Source organism: Lucilia sericata, unplaced genomic scaffold (assembly GCF_015586225.1).
Source record: "Lucilia sericata isolate MDLA Ls3-8-SP2 unplaced genomic scaffold, ASM1558622v1 Contig000109F_arrow, whole genome shotgun sequence".
Lineage (NCBI taxonomy): Eukaryota > Metazoa > Arthropoda > Insecta > Diptera > Calliphoridae > Lucilia > Lucilia sericata.
This window is the reverse complement of record NW_023994141.1, coordinates 241,185-262,578: the sequence shown is the minus strand read 5'-3', so window position 1 is coordinate 262,578 and position 21,394 is coordinate 241,185. Positions and strand designations below refer to the sequence as shown.

Sequence of the window (21,394 nt, the reverse complement as noted above, 5' to 3'; positions counted from 1 at the left end):
CATATAAGAAGTTTTTGTTATAATTTTAGACAAAAAAAAGAAAATTCTTACGTTCTTTAGTATGCAGAATTTGAAGGATACAACAGCAAAAGCTGAAATCTCAATTTTTATACCTTTTGAAAAAAACATGAAATGACTTTGGTCAAATATAATAAATAACTACTAAAATAAAATTTCTTTAAAAATATGTTAACATTCTAGAGAAGCTTAGATAAACTAACAATATGACCTTGCTTTCATTGTATGCATAAATTGATCACAATGACAATGATTTCAACAGATCACAAGAATTGAACAAATGCAATCAGATATCATTATTATGATAGCTAACGTTATAAAAAATAAACATTACTAACTTTGCCTTATCTTGTGAAATAAAAATGTGTATGCAAACAGGATAAAATTTCCTTAGTCAAACACGCTGCAGCTCCTTTACAATTTTAATATGGCGTCAAAAGAACTACAACTGACTAATGGTGACAGTTGGCATTTTGTAAAAGTCTAAAAGATGCAGAAAATAAAATAAAAATAATAATTGTAATTTGTTTGTTGCATACTCCCACAATAGAAGTCTATAAACTGTAGTATTGATAAAGGACATTTTGCAAATAGGACATAAGTACTTGAATATGATGATGATTATTGTATATATTTTAAATACTTAAAGCAAAGGTTGTTGGTACGTTTAGGTATTAGAAAGTATAATAGCAAATAGGGTTTCAAACTCATATTCATGCCTTCGTTCATGCTGGGGGTGACAGTCTTGATAAATTATAAAAAAATAACTAGCAAGTTAACACTCTGTAGAAAAAATTACATGCAATAGATGATAAAATTTGACTTTGAGAAATATTTCTTTTTGTAACTATTTGTTGCATATAAGTGTCAAGTGAACGTAAGATAAGGGTGGTCAGATGTAGGTAAGATTTAAGATCTGAAATATAATAATGTTCTTTGTAAAAAAATTTTGCTTAAACATAGTTTTGTGGTCTCCTTAAATTCTATTGCATCTTAAGCAAATAAATCATTAGTTTTTTTCCACATACCCAAGCAAATATGCAACAAGTGACATATAATAACTAGTATTGCTATTCGCATTCTACATGTAAATTAGAAAGAACTTTGAGCTGTAGTGAATCAATATGTGTTTTGTTGCATATTATAACAAATTGCGTGACTAAAATAAAACATCATTATTCTCATTATCATTATTATGCAGATATTTTGCTTCTCAACCCCTACAAATTGTTAAATGTTTACATATGTATATTATCGAAATATATCTAGATGTATGTTTGAATAGCAATACTTAATACTAAATATTTATTGACAATTGTTTGATTCTTTTCACTGAAAAAGACTTGAAACTTTTTTAATAATAACCAGTTGACAGTCTGTTATGCAGTTGAAATTAACTTGCATTTTCACAGTTCAACAAAATGTCGACTTGATTGTCTCCTATAAAGGCATACAAATCGACTACTTCAACATGACAGTAAACTATAGACCTAGTCCTTCTGTCCTTAGTATATACATTTTTCTAGATCCTTATAAGAACATATACATACGTATTAGGGTGTGCCGTCTCTACCACTTTTTTATAGAATAATTCTCAAACGACATTCTAAAAACAACCAAATAAATTTTTTTAAGGGACTCAGTTCCCTACTAGCGACTGAAACTCAGTTAGTTAGTTAGTTAGTTAGTTAGTTAGTTAGTTAGTTAGTTAGTTAGTTAGTTAGTTAGTTAGTTAGTTAGTTAGTTAGTTAGTTAGTTAGTTAGTTAGTTAGTTAGTTAGTTAGTTAGTAGTTAGTTAGTTAGTTAGTTAGTTAGTTAGTTAGTTAGTTAGTTAGTTAGTTAGTAAGTTAGTTAGTTAGTTAGTTAGTTAGTTAGTTAGTTAGTTAGTTAGTTAGTTAGTTAGTTAGTTAGTTAGTTAGTAGTTAGTTAGTTAGTTAGTTAGTTAGTTAGTTAGTTAGTTAGTTAGTTAGTTAGTTAGTTAGTTAGTTAGTTAGTTAGTTAGTAGTTAGTTAGTTAGTTAGTTAGTTAGTTAGTTAGTTAGTTAGTTAGTTAGTTAGTTAGTTAGTTAGTTAGTTAGTTAGTTAGTTAGTTAGTTAGTTAGTTAGTTAGTTAGTTAGTTAGTTAGTTAGTTAGTTAGTTAGTTAGTTAGTTAGTTAGTTAGTTAGTTAGTTAGTTAGTTAGTTAGTTAGTTAGTTAGTTAGTTAGTTAGTTAGTTAGTTAGTTAGTTAGTTAGTTAGTTAGTTAGTTAGTTAGTAGTTAGTTAGTTAGTTAGTTAGTTAGTTAGTTAGTTAGTTAGTTAGTTAGTTAGTTAGTTAGTTAGTTAGTTAGTTAGTTAGTTAGTTAGTTAGTTAGTTAGTTAGTTAGTTAGTTAGTAGTTAGTAGTTAGTAGTTAGTTAGTTAGTTAGTTAGTTAGTTAGTTAGTTAGTTAGTTAGTTAGTTAGTTAGTTAGTTAGTTAGTTAGTTAGTTAGTTAGTTAGTTAGTAGTTAGTTAGTTAGTTAGTTAGTTAGTTAGTTAGTTAGTTAGTTAGTTAGTTAGTAGTTAGTTAGTTAGTTAGTTAGTTAGTTAGTTAGTTAGTTAGTTAGTTAGTTAGTTAGTTAGTTAGTTAGTTAGTTAGTTAGTTAGTTAGTAGTTAGTTAGTTAGTTAGTTAGTTAGTTAGTTAGTTAGTTAGTTAGTTAGTTAGTTAGTTAGTTAGTTAGTTAGTTAGTTAGTTAGTTAGTTAGTTAGTTAGTTAGTTAGTTAGTTAGTTAGTTAGTTAGTTAGTTAGTTAGTTAGTTAGTTAGTTAGTTAGTTAGTTAGTTAGTTAGTTAGTTAGTTAGTTAGTTAGTTAGTTAGTTAGTTAGTTAGTTAGTTAGTTAGTTAGTTAGTTAGTTAGTTAGTTAGTTAGTTAGTTAGTTAGTTAGTTAGTTAGTTAGTTAGTTAGTTAGTTAGTTAGTTAGTTAGTTAGTTAGTTAGTAGTTAGTAGTTAGTTAGTTAGTTAGTTCATACAGCGGCTATTACAAGTTATTAGAAATATTTATATTACTATTACTTCCAATGTAATGACATCATCCTAACCTGTTAAATATTAATGAGAAAAATCATTAGTTTCTTTTTACCCACAAAATATTGTTCTATAGTTTTATTTATTTTGTTTTTGGTCGAAACGATATTGAAACCGCTGAAAGTTTTTTTCCTGGTTTTGTGTTTTATTTAGCATCAGATTGTTCTTATTGCCCACACAATCATGCTCTCTGTGACGTGATTTTTAATAACTTTTACTTTAAAAGTGATTGCGATTGCCATTTAAGAATGCGTGGAATGTGTCTGAGTGGGCGTTTGCAATATAATAAGTATTTTTCACTCAAATACTACGAACGTTTACAAAATATATTTGAAATATATTGAAAATATGCACGTTAGAAATATAATATTTCAATTAAAACAAAACAAAAAATTAAGATTTTAATAAATAAGGTACAATTTTCTTTCTTAATTGTCTAAAGTTTAACTAAAAAAAAATAAAATGAATTTTACAAATATACTCATAATTACTTCCCATATCTATCATACAATTGTCTACGTTTTCATATCCTTTTTTTCTAATCTAACACAATTCGTATTAATTTCAATACATTTTCTTTTAAATTCCCGCCAAACTAGTCTTCACACTACAATTTCAAATTCACCACACTTCACTAGAAAGTGTTCCCACTCATAAATAAAATTCAACACAAACAGAATGGTTTTCCTCTAAGTCATGTAAATGTATGTATACATGTAAGTGTGTTTAAAAAATAACAGTGCTCGTAAATTCTGCGATTAGTAAACACATCGTAATATTATAGAAAGAGAGAGGGTGGCTTTCGGGTCATACACACTCACCCGTTTAACAACGTAATCATCTAACTAAAATACCGTTAACACACTACCACTAAAAATGAACACACATTTAAAACCGTTCCTACTTGTTGCTCACCAAAGAAAAAACAACTGTTATGCGTATAAACTAACCGTAAGGACGATGTTAAACTAGATGATAATAATGATGATGTTGTTCTTTCGCTGCTGTTGTTTTGTTGTGGGTGCCGTGACAATGATGATGACAGTGTTACAACATTTTTCTTTATTTTTTGTTTGTTTTTATCTAACACCAGCTGCAGTAGCGGCACCAGCAGCTGCTGCTGCGTTCCATTGCCACCAATATCACCACCAACAGACAACGATACAAAAAAAAAAAAAAAAAAAAAAAACAGCCACAGCAAAATGCTGTAAAAAGAATCAAGAACGTTACTTAGTGCGTCGTCCATATAAGAGCAACGGATGTCAACAGTTATTTTGCAAAAGTTAAGCGACATTTGACCTGTGCACAACTAAACGCAAAAGCGTTAGTAACATCTTCGTTCAACAAATAAACATCTTAACCAGAGGATAAAAACAAATATTTAAAAAAAAGCCAAAATACATTTTGGTAATAACAAATAAACTGTGTGTAAATTAATATTTATTAACAAATATTAATAAAACATTTTTTGAAAATTACTGGATTTTGTTAAGTGCTATTATAAAAGAAATTTGTTTAAATTCCTACTTTTTTTGGAATTTAAATATAACGGCGAGTGAAGGACAAGTGAAATTTGCAGTAAGTTTAAATAAGTTTTTAATAAAAAGAAAATGATGCCGACGGTTATTAAAAATGTGGTAAAAATTAAAAAAAAATAGTAAAAGTTTTTTTTAAATAATAACTTAGAAATTCACAACCGAGTACTTATTTTGCATAATATTAGATTATTTATATATGTATTTAGCTAATTACATACTTATGTACGTCCGTCTGTAAGTATTTTGGTTGAAATTAAGATAGGGATCCAATTCTTGAATAATTCTATTAGACATACTTCCAATACAAAATAAATAATGGAAATGTGATCAAAATTTCGGAATTTCGAATATATTTCTAGAGAAAAAGAACAATGTATTTAAGATATATCCAAAATATTTAGTAAAAAATACGAGTTTTGGGGATTTGACTCTATTTCTGTAAAAGTAAAAATAGTTTTGAAAAAAAAAATCAAGAAATTTAAAAAAAATAAATTTATAAAAAAAGACTTTTTTTAAATAAAAAAATATTATTATTTTAATTAAAACAACAAATTTGGTAAACAACATTCGGTTTATTCGAATTTAGCTGTGTTATTTGTTTTATCTTGAAATGTAAAATTATATGACATACCCACGTATGAGTTATATTTATTTATTTACAGTAATAACACTCATACGTTACAATCGTACCTAAGAAGAAAATTAGTTTAAAAAATCATATGACAGTTTTTGTGATTTGCTACCAGAAAGTAAATAATTTTAAACATTTTAAGATCATATTCATAAACATTTAGCAAAGGTTTATACAAGCTTTGATAATTGCTTATTAATAAGGCTCTTAATATTTAGTTACACTAGATTACAAATTAATATTATTTGTTTGCTGGTGAAATGAAACATACGGCTTATTTACTACAAGATTGACATAATCTAAAAAAGTCATGAAGAGAAAGTTGGATTTGAATGTTTAATGACATTTAACAATATTTTTAAATAACATTTAAACAAATCAAGGTATTTGAAAAAAAATCAACCAGTACAGGTTAATATGTTTCTCATCTAAATTGAAATCGAATGAGTTTTAGTTTTTACGTTTATAACAAAAATTGATCTCAGACCAAAAATATTAGTCATATTTGAAATTTAATAAGTCAGTGCGAAAGACTGGTTCGCGAATGTCGGATGTCTCTTGACGAGATGACAAACCATTCGTGCCTAGAACTGCTCTGGGTACCACCGGCTCTTTCTAATGTACTTGGAAATAAAAAAGCGGACTAAGTAGCAAAAACGAACCTTCATTAGGGGGCACTAACATATTAATTGGTGTCCCACTTTCATCCCTTATCCCAATTTACGGGCGTGGTCAGACTAGATTATCAATACTGACCTATAGCTCGACATCTCTATGATGAGCTGATGGAGCTTTCCAGGATATGACTACTTGTATTAGAAGCCAAAAATGAGGAAGAAGAGGAAACTGTTGAACACTTCCTCTGTGTCTGCCCTGCCTTGAAAAATATCAGGACTGAGTTTATAGTCAGTCCAATACTGCATGAACACATATCGATATAGATAGAATCGTTCATTCGTGCAATCTGGATAGTTTAATACCATGTTAAACACGGACATGTAATGTCCAAAAACAATTGGTAACTAATTGGGATATACTGAAGAATAAAAATATATGAAGTCGCCTACATTGATTTCGAGATGACTTCATTTTGGTAAAAATTATTATTAATTTTTATTTTACAGTTTAAAATATGCATCTAAGAATTTATTTTCACCATCCTAGCAGTTCGGCCGCACAGTTCCGAACTACGTTTTAAACCTACCACTTAGGGTTACCCCTATCCACCGACTGCCCAGGTGACTAGCTATTTTAACATGTGCTTGTCCCGTCGAGACAGACAAAAAGCTTAAGTTTGTTTTTTTAAGTGTCCACCTCTTCACCCTCGTTTAAAAAGAGTGCATCCGTGACGAAAGACGAATTACAGTCAATCAGATGGTAAGACGTTAGTGGAAATCACTGTCTTTTTCGGATGCATTGACTCTTTGTCGAACTTCTGGGATGTGTATGCATTCATAGGTTTCTCCTTCTTCAATTCATAAAAACGCATTAAAACCTAACGGTAGTTGATAATTAAGTCATACTAAAGCGTTTGTATTTCCATGAAAAACTCTCTATATAAATAATAATTAAAAAAAACCTCTTTGCCAATAAAGCAATGCCCAGCAAAAACTGGGTAATGCCTTTCAATTGTAGTTATTTACCTAACAACATACTTTTCAATGACTACTACATATGGTCTATATTACGTAGAAGTTGTCTAATAAGGTCTTACACACGGAGACTTCAGCTTAAAAGATAGTGAATAATTTTGCAATTAGTTTGATTATAACTTTAAAACTATGTCATATTTTGGATACCAATATCATTGCAATCCGTGGAACAGACTTAAAGTTATGATCATTTAAAGCTGATTGTTTTGCTGCCAAGATGACCGCGCAACGTTGTCAACATTGCAACAATTCGTTGTCACAATCTAAATTTTACTCGCATCCGTCGTCTAAAAGTTAACAAACGTTGTAAGCTCACTATTGACAACGGATTATGAGCTTACCACGTTTTTTAACATTTAGACAATGGATGTGCATAAAATTTAGATTGCGAAAACGAATTGTTGTTGTATGTATTTATATACTTGACAACAGATGTTACTGAAAAATTTGGTGTTAATTTGGTACCAGACGTGTATATTTATTTTTCCCTCTGTGTATTTATATATGAAATATTCAAAAATTGAATTGAAAACTTAAAGCGCCTTAGATCTATGCTATAGAATGTGCATAAAATTATATACGATTCGATTTGAAGTCGATTCAATGACGTCTATAAACTTTTTAAGATATTCAATATCAAACCTGATTAAAGCAACTTGAGACAGTTCTAAGCCTTGCACTAAAAGGAAAAAAATACAATTCTCCACGAATAAAGTTAAAGAAGTTATTTCACAACAAAGTTGTCCAACTTCCGCATAAAACAAAACAAGAATTGTAAAAGTTCCAAAATTTATTTTAGAAAATTAATTGCTAATAAAACACATAATAAATATCATGTTAAACAAATTTCTTAATGATTAAGAAAAACTAAGCAAAAATAAAGTCCTTCTTAATAAAAATCTGTAAAAACTTAAATATTTTGATTTGTTGTCAAAACAACAAATTAATTAAGTATGAGTCCTTATCACAATAAATAAAATAATAATATTTATTTTTCTATATATTTTCCTATATTAAAACAACATAATTTGTATGAACTGCAAAAGAAGAGAAAAAACTTTGTTTTCTTAGGATTTTCTTGTGGTAAATTTGTTGTATGAAAAGCAGGGCATATGAGTTTAAGTATTAATTGTTGTTAAAGTTTATAGACATTTGCGCAACAGTTGTATGATGAGGGTCTATTAGTATTTTTTTATATATAAAAATAATTTTGTTATTTTTATAATTCCGTTTGTTTTTTCTAATATTTTTCTAAGGGCCATAACTACTTTTTTACTCTACATATTTCTAGAAAAGATTTTTCTCTGCTTTTTTATTTGTTAGTTTTTATGGTAGCGGCTTGTTTTTGTTCTATTTATTTGTTTGACTTTAGGCATAATTTTTTCATACTTATTTTTTTTTCTCTAGTTTTCTAATTTAGTTTTCTAGAGCTCTCCAAAAAATGTTTTATTGTTTTTTGGTGGAACTTTTCTATTTCATCTTAAAGCCAGCGGAAAATTTGCAAGAAAATTATTTAGGGATTTTTGGCTAAAGGCAAAAATTTTGAAAATCAATTAAATATAAGAAATGACAAGAGGAAACTATTAAATCCTTTTTATCATCTTTAATGTGGAGTTACAAGGATTTGTCAATATTATTGTTTAATAAATACTTATTTGACTTTGTCATTAAGTTGTTAATGTCAAAGTAAATATGTTTAAGGGTTAAAGGTGGTGGTGAAGTTTAACATTTGAAATGAAGGACATTCATCTATTTATTATAATCATATCTACTTTATTTACTTATAAAATGAAATCTCATGTCTGATTGGATTGATCTAATATTTGGATCCTGAAAATATACGGACAGATGGATGTAGTTAAACGAAACGAGCTATATATAACAATTCAGATAAAAAGGAATGACAGAGACCTGTCGGCCATTCCAATCATATACTGGTTTCCACACAGAAATACTTACATTCATACTGAGTGTGTAAAAACAGTTGCTAGTGCACGATCAAAAAATAACATGACCAAAAAATAACTCAAAATAACTTCTTACGTATATGATTACATGTAAGTCATTATAAAAGTACTTAAAAGTAATGCAAACAGTATGCAGTAGTCATTGAAAAGTAATTTGTTGTGCAACTACAACACCTTACCAAATATTATTTTTTCTTTTCTTCTCAATTTTCAAATGATCTTCATTGAATACTTTATAATTTAAACTCACTTCATATTCAATCATACTTAACCTTAAACTTTAAAACCATACTTTCAAAAAGGTTTCTAAATGTCACCATGGTGTCAAAAAGTACTTTTGAAAACTAATGAAAAAATAATAAACTTAAATTAGCCATAAGTAATACAGCATAATCTTAATACAACAAAAAAGAAAAATAAAACACTTTTCCAACAATTTCCTACTTTTACAAGTAGTTTCGCCAAGACAACAAAACATGTTAAAGAAGAAAATGCAACATTTGTTAATTGTTTAAGGAAAAGGGTTTCAAAGACAGTGAGAAGATGGTAAATATTTTCTTTTTACTTTTTGCTTCCTGGCTGTTCATAAAATGTAAAAATAATTTTTCTTAAATATTTTTCTATACCAACAATATTAATACATATAACTATGTTTAAGTATGCTGGAATAATAACTTGTTTGTATTGTAGGTGTTTTTTTTTTTTTGTAATAGTCCTTTGTTTTCATTTTTTATGTGTATGTTTGCACTTTTCACGACGCCACCTTATTATCTGTTTATTGTCTAGTGGAAATTGTTATTTGAAAAATAATGTTTAATCTATTCTTAAAGAATTTACACTAATACTAAAGGCAGCTTGTTTTCATTTTGTAGTTGTGTTTGCTAAATATTAATTCTACTCATACCATAGTTTATTTTGTCATCTCGTTTTCTAGGTATGTGTTGTTTTGTGTGGGAGAGAGAAAGAAAACAACATGTTTTTGTTTTACATCCGATTTTGATAGCACTATGGGTGTATGGTGAAAATTAACCAAAACTAATTTCTTTCTCTAGTAAATTGACACCCCTTAGATGAGTTATCGGCAAAGAGCTCATTTTTGAGATCTTATTTACATAATTAAAGAGTGTGATAGATAAATAAGCTTTCTGATTGGTTTGTGCTGGTGTTTGTAACACCAAAACACTTTTTGAATCGATTAAGCTATCCGTCTGTCCATCCATCTGTGTGTTCATGCAAACCTGTTCGCACGCCACATATCGCAATTTTCAAAAGACGAAGTCTATTGAAAATGGCGTAAATCGGTTTATTATTTCACCATACAAAACCTTTACCAAGGATAGGCCAATATTTACTCTTGCCCCCCTATAACCCCTTGTTAAAATATTTTTAAATTAAGCTTAAAACAACTTCAATGCTTTATTATTAGAAATAATCCACACTTTTAACATACTAATGTATAGGGTATCATATGGTCGGCCAGGTCCGACTAGTCTATAGACTAGACTATAGACTAGTCTATAGACTAGACTATAGACTAGTCTATAGACTAGTCTATAGACTAGACTATAGACTAGACTATAGACTAGACTATAGACTAGACTATAGACTAGACTATAGAATAGACTATAGACTAGACTATAGACTAGACTATAGACTAGACTATAGACTAGACTATATACTAGACTATATACTAGACTATAGACTAGACTATAGACTAGACTATATACTAGACCATAGACTAGACTATAGACTAGACTATAGACTAGACTATAGACTAGACTATAGACTAGACTATAGACTAGACCATAGACTAGACTATAGACTAGACTATAGACTAGACTATAGACTAGACTATAGACTAGACTATAGACTAGACCATAGACTAGACTATAGACTAGACTATAGACTAGACTATAGACTAGACTATAGACTAGACTATAGACTAGACTATAGACTAGACTATAGACTAGACTATAGACTAGACTATAGACTAGACTATAGACTAGACTATAGACTAGACTATAGACTAGACTATAGACTAGACTATAGACTAGACTATAGACTAGACTATAGACTAGACTATAGACTAGACTATAGACTAGACTATAGACTAGACTATAGACTAGACTATAGACTAGACTATAGACTAGACTATAGACTAGACTATAGACTAGACTATAGACTAGACTATAGACTAGACTATAGACTAGACTATAGACTAGACTATAGACTAGACTATAGACTAGACTATAGACTAGACTATAGACTAGACTATAGACTAGACTATAGACTAGACTATAGACTAGACTATAGACTAGACTATAGACTAGACTATAGACTAGACTATAGACTAGACTATAGACTAGACTATAGACTAGACTATAGACTAGACTATAGACTAGACTATAGACTAGACTATAGACTAGACTATAGACTAGACTATAGACTAGACTATAGACTAGACTATAGACTAGACTAGACTATAGACTAGACTATAGACTAGACTATAGACTAGACTATAGACTAGACTATAGACTAGACTATAGACTAGACTATAGACTAGACTATAGACTAGACTATAGACTAGACTATAGACTAGACTATAGACTAGACTATAGACTAGACTATAGACTAGACTATAGACTAGACTATAGACTAGACTATAGACTAGACTATAGACTAGACTAAAGACTAGACTATAGACTAGACTATAGACTAGACTATAGACTAGACTATAAACTAGACTATAGACTAGACTATAGACTAGACTATAGACTAGACTATAGACTAGACTATAGACTAGACTATAGACTAGACTATAGACTAGACTATAGACTAGACTATAGACTAGACTATAGACTAGACTATAGACTAGACTATAGACTATAGACCCTTTGAAAATATTTGATTTGGAAAAGGCTAAGTTTTAAAATTAAATTAATTAATTTTTTGTTAATTATTCAATTTTATTAAAAAAGTTTGCATTATTTGATTTTTTCGAGAAACTCTAAGTATCCTTTAAACTACCCCATAGTGCCGCAATCTCAACACAGTTGCCAGCTCGTGCCGTTCAGCAGAATTGTGTTTATCATTTTGTTTATTTTATTTATTTATCTTTTTTTTCGGAGCTACTGTTTATTATACTCTGCAAACTACCTGTATCAACAGGTGTATGCCTTCTAGCGTTACAGCAAAAAAGAAATGAACGAAATGACATTGACAAAAATTGTATGGGAAAAAAATGAAAGAGAGAGGCAAAGACAACACTAAAATGAAATAAAAACCCATTCCATTTGAACGGATATGAGAATTTAACTGCTAGCGAAAATTATTGTTCCCTTTCTTTTAACACTTAGAAAAGTGCTAAGTTTTTTTTTCAGCTAAAAGTTGCAAATAAAATGTTACTGGATCCAAATGCTCATGTATATAAAAGAACTTTAGGAAACAGCAAAAATCTAGTATTCTGTTTTATGTTTATTCCAGTTAAGTTCAGTTTCGTTTTGTATTGTGTTACAAGATTTCTTTTTCTTGCAACATAATTATGTGGAAGTGATTGTAATTGTAACCGCAACAAATTTAACGTGTCTACTGCTTTTTACATAAAATGTTAAGAGTTGAAAGGCTACCAAAAAAAAAAAAAAAAAGAAGTTTATGAAAGGTTGGCCTTAGCAAGTATAAATTAGAGCGGCATATTTATGTTTAGTAATTAAAGGATTTAGTTTTTCAGTTAAAGTTGTGGAAATTCAAATTTTTAAGAATATGGAATGTTGCTAGTTAATGAGAAACGGAGACTTTTGGAGAATATCTGAATTTATTTCGGGTTTTTGGTGAAAATCTTAGATTTTGAAAGAAAATTTAATTTTTGAATATAAAAACTGATTATTTGTCTATAAATTTAAATTAAAAAAGAAGCAAGAAATTATTGTTGGGCATGGCCGACCATATGATACCCTACACCAATAAATAGACTATAGACTTTTTAATAAAGGAAATAATTTAAGTTGTTTTTTTGCCTTAACAATTTGTTGACAACGAAACTGATTTCCTGAAAGACAAGTTATACGGGGGCAAGGCACTTTCAAGTCCTTTTGTGAAAGCCACTTCGAATCATCAAGGGGCTAAGGTCGAATCATTAGTAATATTAACCGATTTCAAAAATTTTCAATTGGCTTCGTTCTTGGGCCAAGAGGAAAGTATGTGTTAAATTTCATCACATTATGTTGAACAGACAGACAGACGGACGGAAAGACAGACGGACGTACTGATTTGTTTCCGAAAGTTATTCTGAGCCGATTGGTAGATTTTAAAGTGGGTTTAGAACCTTCTTATGTACTTGTTACTACTACCTTAAGCCATGTTATTAAAATACCAAAAATTTTTGGTTTTCTTCCTTACAATTATACAAATATTTCCTTTAGCACTTTCAAACATTTCAACCCACATACTATCATTATTTAACCAGCACAAAAAATTAAAATAAAACTAACCTTTAAATCCGTACTCTACAAAATCCACTTAAAAATAATATTTTATTGCATTTCACTTTTACGACTTGAAATTAAAATTTATTCTACTATAGAGAAGTCAAAAGTAAAATTAAGTTTTAATTTTCTTTTTTTCTAACCAGAACTATTAATGAGTTCATTAAGAATATTCAACCATGACAGTACAGAGTCATCAACACGTAGTTACAAAACCACTCACCAAATTATCATTGCTGAGTTGGCATATTTGCACCTTTAAGTTTTTAAATAAAGAGCAAAAATCTGAGAGTTGATAATAAAACTAAAAAATAAGAAAGATTTTCTTAATCCTTTTAGATATATACTAGGTTTGTCACAATATTAAGGTGGTGGAATATTTCTTCTCGTTTTTTAAGAAATGCAGGTCAGTGCATGTTTTAACATGTTTGATGATCATTTTGCAAAAGCGTTTTTGTTTTATTTTACTTAGTTTAACAACCTGTTCAAGTTTAATAAACGCATTATCTCTGCACAGTAATAATATAACAACGTTTTTGTTACATTTTCTCATGATTTATTTAGACATTACTTATACGACATGTGTTACTTGCCTTTAACGAGTATAAAAAAAGTTTGCGGTTAAATAGAGAGACAACACAACAAGTCATGTAAAAAAAATACAACCCTATAAAAACTTTAATGCAAATGATTAGATTAAGGTGGTAAAATGTTGTATGATTTTCTAAAATAAGTTCTAACTAGAGAATAAAATTTCCTGTATATATTGCTTATCGTCTAATTTCAAGAAATTCCTTTTTCTATTTCAATATTTTTCTTCACACTTTTCCTTTTACAATTTAACTCCACCACCCTATTGATCTACATACTGTTTTTGAAATCATTTATAACATGAAACCCCTTTATTTTCTATGTAAATGATTTATCAATAAAATGTTATCATAAAATAAATAAAAATGACATTTATGAGGTGTTTGTTCTTCTTACGCTGAGGTCATAAAAAAAGAGTTTTATGTTGATTTTCCGCCTATTATCGGCGAACAATTTAACCGCAAAATGAAAGCGCGTGAACTATTGCACCTGAATAGGGGAAAAAATTAAAGAAAAATTCATTCATTTATTCATGACAAAATAAAGAAAAAAAATAAAATTATAAAAAAAACGGTTGTCAACAACATCATTATCAACATGCCAACATCAACATTATGGGCAGTACTTTTTTTTCGCAAACACCTACAGTGGGGAAGGAAAGAGAAGTTTATAACTTATTTCGTAAATTTATAAATTTATTTACAAGATATACAGTACTTAACTAGTTTTTTGGTACCGGTTTGATTGGATATTTCAAGTGCAATTTTATTATTTATATTTCAGAAACTGATAAATACCTAATGTCAATTTAAACAGTCACTTTCTAAATCATATAAACAATAAAAATTAAAATGGGAAATTATTTACAAATCATATTGGCTGGTGATTTTTTTGTTTTTAATTTTGTTTCAGATCCACTGTGCATTATCATTTGTACATTTGTAATTTGATGCATGGCATAGTATGTTTGGTTCTTTGGGTTTTTGTTTTCTATTTACAAACCATAAAACTTCTGCATGAAGTTACGAGTATCAAAACAATAAATTATATAATGTTGACTGAATAAAAATTCACACAATTTTACCGCTTTTTCCACTCTCACATCATCTGATGGTATTTGTCTACAATCAGCCAACAGCTAGAGTAACAATAACACTTCACCCATAGGTACAAACATCATACCATCTACCAGATACAATTGTCTAGGCGAATATAGAAGTAAATGTAAAACAGGGATGGAAAATCAAAATTTTTAAAATAATAGTAACTTTTATCGAAAAAATAGTACTTTTGTTAAACCCTTATTTCACTTAGTTTAGGTTGATAGGAGGATGTATGTACATCAAATCCCAAGAAATACACCTAGGCCACTATCGGGCCTGTTGTGCGCTCCTTTTCATGAAAAAATCACCGAGTATATTATTTTTCAATGTTCAGAAACTCAGTTTCCTGGACGTAATTTCTAAGAATTTTCCAATCAGTGTTATTCAGGAATAGACTAGCCTATTAATAAGATTACTCTATGGAATTTTCTATTGCCTGTTCTTTATAATATGGACTAGTATATTGACTAATATAAAGACCTGTCTATGGGCCAGAGATTGGATTAATCTGTAGTAGTAGTCTCTTGATTAACCTATGGTCTAGTCTAAAAAGTAGTCTATTAACTGGTCTATACCACTAGTCTTTAGACTACTACATAGGCTGACTTATTGCCTATCATATGGACTTAACTATCGACTAGTATAAGGTCAAATCTGTGAACAAGAATATGGACTGGTTTAAGAACTAGCCTATAGATAAATCTATGAGCTAAAATATTGAAAAGGCGATTGGCTAGTATGTGTATTAGTCTTTGACTAGCTAGTCCAGTGACTAGTTTATGGACTAGTCTATAGACTACAGAAGGAATTAACCGTTTGGAAAGCCTATAGATTAAGTTGTTGAGAAGTCTGTGGACTAGGCTATAAAAAATTGTATGGACTAATCTAATTACTTGGCTATAAACTAGCCTACAAACTGGTGTATTGGTTTGTCAATGGACTTGTCCATTTACTAGCCTATAGACTTCTCCATTATCCAACCTATTGACTTGACTATAAACCAATACCAGGACTAGTCTATTGACTAGAGTATTGATAAGTCTATTGACCTGTCTATGTGCTAATCTATTACCTAGTGGTCGAACTAGTTTATGGATTTGTTTAGCTTATTGATTAGCATATGGACTAATATATTAGTAGTCTATGGACTAGTCTGTTAACTATTCTATTAACTGGTATACAGACTAGTCTATAGACTTCTCCATGAAGTGACCTATTGGCTTGCCTATAAACTAATCTAAGGATTAGTCTAATGGCTAGTGTATTGACTGTCTATGTATTGACCAGTCTATGTGCTAATTAGTCTAGCCTACTATATAAGTTTACCTATTGATTAGTCTATGTACTGACTTGTCTATGGACTGTAGACTAATCTGCTTGTGTATTAACGAGTCTATTAACTACTCTGTTAACAACTATTGACTAGTTTATGAAATTATTTAATTGACCAATCAGTAGATAAAACTATTAACTGGCCTAAGGACTTCTCAATTGACTACTGTATTGGCTATTGACAAGTCCATGGACTAGTCTTTATACAACTCTACTTATAACTAATCTATTGACTAGCCTAAGAAATAATGTATGCATTTATATACTACTGTTTGAGCTAACTTTTCAACTAATCTTTGGACTGGACCCTTGACTATTGAAAAGTTTATAAAAGTCAAAAGATTAATGCATTATTTTCCATCCCTGATGTAAAATCAAAAAATTGTATTCAATGCATGAAAGGTTTTTATAGGTTCCTCTGAATTTCTTTTCTTTTACCACCTCATCCGCCACTCACTGTTTCTGATGTTTATGACGCACCTTAATACTACATTATCTTTATCTGTTTTAGATGTTGTTGTTTTTTGTTATAGCTTTTTTGTGATTTGCAACCTGTTGCATATGACTAGATTTAAAGTTCAACCAGTGTTTATTATTTAAGATTAAAGTTTAAATGTACAAATACTTACATATGTATGTGGTAGTAAAATATATGTACAAAGAATCAGTTATAGTATAAATTTTTCTTGTAAATATTACAAATTTGCAAATGTGGTACATTTACAATATTAAAAACGTGAAACAAGTAGTTTAATGTATTAGTAATATTATCATGCTATCACTGGAAATATTTGCACTTACATTCTAACTTAAATAAATATCAAGAATTCCTCGTACATTATCCTTTCTTAGCAAATAAATGTTAATTGTTTTTTATGACCAAATGGCTGGAATATTTTCTCAAGAAAAATACACAAAATTAAATGTTAATATGTATCGACAACATGTTTAATCAAATTTAACTTATAGCAAGACCTTTACAATATTAAATATATCGTGTCTAGTAAATATGTTAGTATTGAAATTTTTGCATATTTTAACCGAAAGAAATAAAACCATAAATTTATTTAAAACAAAGGTATTTTTCTTCGATCAACTTAAGCTACTTTGTTTTTTCTTTTTTTTTTTTCCATTTTTTGACATTTTCTTTAAAATTGCAAATATTTGCTGTTACTGTTGTTATTTTATCAGTTTAAAGGAGTTCAGCTAAGCAGCCCAGCAGTATCCTTGTTAAAATATTTTGTGTATTCTTTTGTGTGTGTGTGCTTTTCTTCTCCGACACGTAAATTAGACAAGACAACAAGTGTTATGTGTTGGTGGTAAAAATACCATAAATTCCAATGTGCTCAAAAATACTTTAACACGTCAGACCATCAGTTTTAGTAAATACTCGTAATGTTACGATTATTTTTAAATAATCCCTTTTCGAAAACCCCTCCCCTCCCTCCACCTCCTTTTAGCGAATGTATTTGTTTTAAAGTCTTGAAGACAAAAAGAAATTGCAAAATATTGAGAAAAAAAAAATAAAGCAATATTGTCAGCTAGTTGTTGTTTGCAACTGCAATACTTTTATACACTGGGGATAATGAGAGATGATGCAAAAGAGCTGCTGTTGATAGCAGCTGTTTAATATGGAAAAAATTATTTTTAAAATAATATTTAAATTTTGAAATTATTAAAAGCAAATATTTCTAAAAGTTTTAATTTTGTCCGAAATGCTTTATAAATAGTTTTTTCTTTAAAAAAAGTGCTCTGTCAATAGAAAAATTCTTAATATATATAGAAATTTATTCCAAAGCTAATAATTTTTGAAAGCTCTTTCTAAAGTTTTCCATTAAACTGAAGCAGAACTTTTTAAAAATTTATAGAAATTCTTTCTACAAAAAAAAATTTTATTTATAACAAAATCTGAATACAGAAATAATTCGAAAAAAAAATAAGTTTAAGAAAGCTTTCCATGCAATTAGAACGTTTCAGAAGTTGTTTGTCAATAGAATTTTTTTTAAAATGGAAACATTTGATTATTTAAAAGTTTTTTAAACATTTTATAAAAATCAGTTTTCTATAAAAGTCGAATTTTTTGAAAAAGTTAAAAGCTTTTACATAAAATTCCATGTTTTCGAAAATTTCAAATCTTTTAGTGTAAAACATTCTGAAAATATAGAAATCTGTCTTAAAAAAGCTTTTAACTTTTCGAATGCTTTTTCAAATGTTGAATTTTTCGAAAGCTTAATATAAAACTTAAAATTCATTTAAGCTTTCTATAAAGGTTTATGTAAAAATCGAAATTTTCAAAAGCTTTGTAAATAGTCCGAAAGCTTTATAAAAAAACTCTAAATTTTCAAAAGTTTTCTAATGAGTCGAAATTTTAAAAAGTCCAAATTCTCAAAAGCTTTATAAAAAACACGACATTTTCAAAAGCTTTCTATAAAAGTCTTCGAAAGCTTTTATAAAAATGCGAAATTTTTTAAAACTTTATATACAATTTTTGAAATCTTTCTAAAAAGCTTTTTGAAAGTTTTTATTAAAAATATAAACTGTCTAAAGCTTTCCATTAATATATAAACTTTAGAAAATTAAAAATTTAAGAAAGCTTTCTATAAATGTTAAGAAAGCTTTCATTGACTGTAAATAACAAAATTTTCGCAATCTTTCCATAAACACTCTAGAACTTTTCATTAAAATATAAACTTTAGAAAATTAAAAATTTAAAAAAGCTTTCTAAATGTATCGTTACATTTATTAAATATCCACATTTTTAAAATCTTTTCATAAAAGTAAAAAATTTCTAAAATTTTCTATGAAAAATAATTCATGAAAAATTGTAGAAGAATTTATCGAAATTTTTTTAAATTAATATTTAACATAAATTTTCTATTTATATTAAAAATTCAAAACATTTAAATTTCTTTCGCATTTCCTACAAAACTTTTACTTAACAACCGAATCTCTTTAATATATTTGATTTATTAACACTGATCAATTAAAAAAAAAATTCTTCAAGTGTATCAATAAAAGAAAAACATTTTCTTAATAGTGACATATTTTTTTTCTTGTCTTCGCTCACATACATACTTACATACATATTTTTCTGTGTATTTATCTTATAAGAGTGTTGAAATATTTGTTGCCACAAATACTTTGTTTTCACATTTATTTTGTTTTAAATAAATATAAAATGAAAAAAAAAAACAGCAAATATTTAATACCCGGCATCATTGTCACTTCATGAAATAAAACAGCAACAAAAAAACACGAACTGATGCCCTTATTTATGCTTTAAACAAGACACTCTCTCTCTGTTAATACAACAAAAGCTTGTCTAATACGCCTTTAGCTATGCTACAAACAATTTTACTAAATAACTTAAAGCACACACACACATAAACTCTAAGACATATACATGCTGGTAAAATGAGTGTAAGAAAACCGTGTTAAAAAAAAGCAGAATTGAAAATTCTTTTAAACAAAAAAAACACTAAAAGTGTTTAACGACAAAGTTGTTAATACTTGTATTAGCAACAAGAAAAAAATTTAGAACAGCTTCAGAGATCAACTACTTAAATCATCTTTGTCTGCTATTTATTGTTTAGCATTAGTCCTTTTGCCGTTTCAAGGAAATTATTTTTATACTTAAACTTAAAGTTTAAATTAACAATTAATTTAGCTATAAACGAGGCCTGTTGACCTCGAAGGCTTAAAGTAAACATGTAAAAGAAAACAATTCTCTAACAAGATTATGAACTTGTTATTACTTAAGGCTGGTATTACTTTTTTGGCAATAAATTTGAGTTTTATATACTTTTAAATAAATATAAAATCTGTTTGCTGTAAAGTAGGACAATGTAAGTATTTTAATAAGGGGGAAGGGAGTTTATGTTCCATTTTATTGGTTTCTCTAGACAGGATTTGTTCTATTGACATTTTGATTGATTTACAATACAAATATGTTTGTTTAGCATTTGTACTTGTTTTTATTAAACATGTGTATTAAAATGTAATGTGTTTAAGTCTTAAGAAGTCTTGTTAACAGTTTGTCAAATCAAAATTTGATTAATATCAAGTTATAAGTATACATTAAGGAGGTTTTATATCATTACAGATTCGATGAGAGTTTGTTAAAATTTATCATAATTTTTGTTTTTGATTAAAAAGGAGACTTTTCCAACAAAATAATATTTGTTAGAAACATTACATCTAACAAAATAAAAGCAGTTTTTAAGTAAAAATTTTGCGCTTTTCGAAAAAAAATAATTAAAGATAAAAATTTATCTAGTAAATTTGTAGTTTACTAAATGATAATACATTTGTAAACATGATTTTTATCAAATTTCAAAATATTTATTAATAAACGTATACGTAATAAAACAAGTTTTTTAAAACTCATACGTCATGGTGTCCTTTGAAGAATTTATTTCTTTATTCAAGATATTGCTTTATTATTTAACTAAAATTAAAAATATAAAAAGAAAATTAATTGCATATTTTCTATAAGAAAAAAAATTGTCAAAAAATTTCTAGAAAAAGAAAATTTTATCAAAAATTTGCTATAAAATGAAAATTTTGTCAAAAATTTCTATAAAAAGAAAATTTTGTCAAAAATTTCTATAAAAAGAAAATTTTGTCAAAAAATTTTTATAAAAAGAAAATTTTGTCAAACATTACAAGAAGAAAATTTCTATGAAAAAATTTCTAATTTTGAATGAAAATTTTGTCAAAAATTTTCTATAAAATGAAAATTTTGTCAAAAAATTTCTATAAAATGAAAATTTTGTCATACATTACAAGAAGAAAATTTCTAATTTTGAATGAAAATTTTGTCAAAAATTTTCTATAAAAAGAAATTTTTATCAAATATTTTCTATAAAAAGAAATTTTTATCAAACATTTTCTATAAAAAGAAAATCTTGTCAAATATTTTTTTTTATAAAAAGAGAATTTATCAAAAATGTTCAATAAAAAGAAAATTTGTCGAAAATTTTTTATAAAAAGAAAATTTTCTATAAAAAGAAAATTTATCGAATATTTTCTATAAAAAG

At 27.9% G+C, this 21,394-nt stretch overlaps 1 protein-coding gene across 2 annotated transcripts in view; it reads left to right on the top strand.

The window, feature by feature from the left end:
• Positions 1-21,394, top strand: part of LOC119600266 (allatostatin-A) — a 92,459-nt gene that overhangs the window by 68,453 nt on the left and 2,612 nt on the right. Inside the window, exon 1 of one of the 2 annotated variants that reach the window (XM_037950387.1) lies at positions 4,328-4,638. The exons of the other annotated variant lie outside the window; for it this stretch is intronic. The gene's annotated coding sequence lies outside the window, so the exon portion shown is untranslated. Of the gene's footprint in view, positions 1-4,327; positions 4,639-21,394 lie in introns of those variants that run through there. 2 annotated transcript variants of the gene reach the window in all.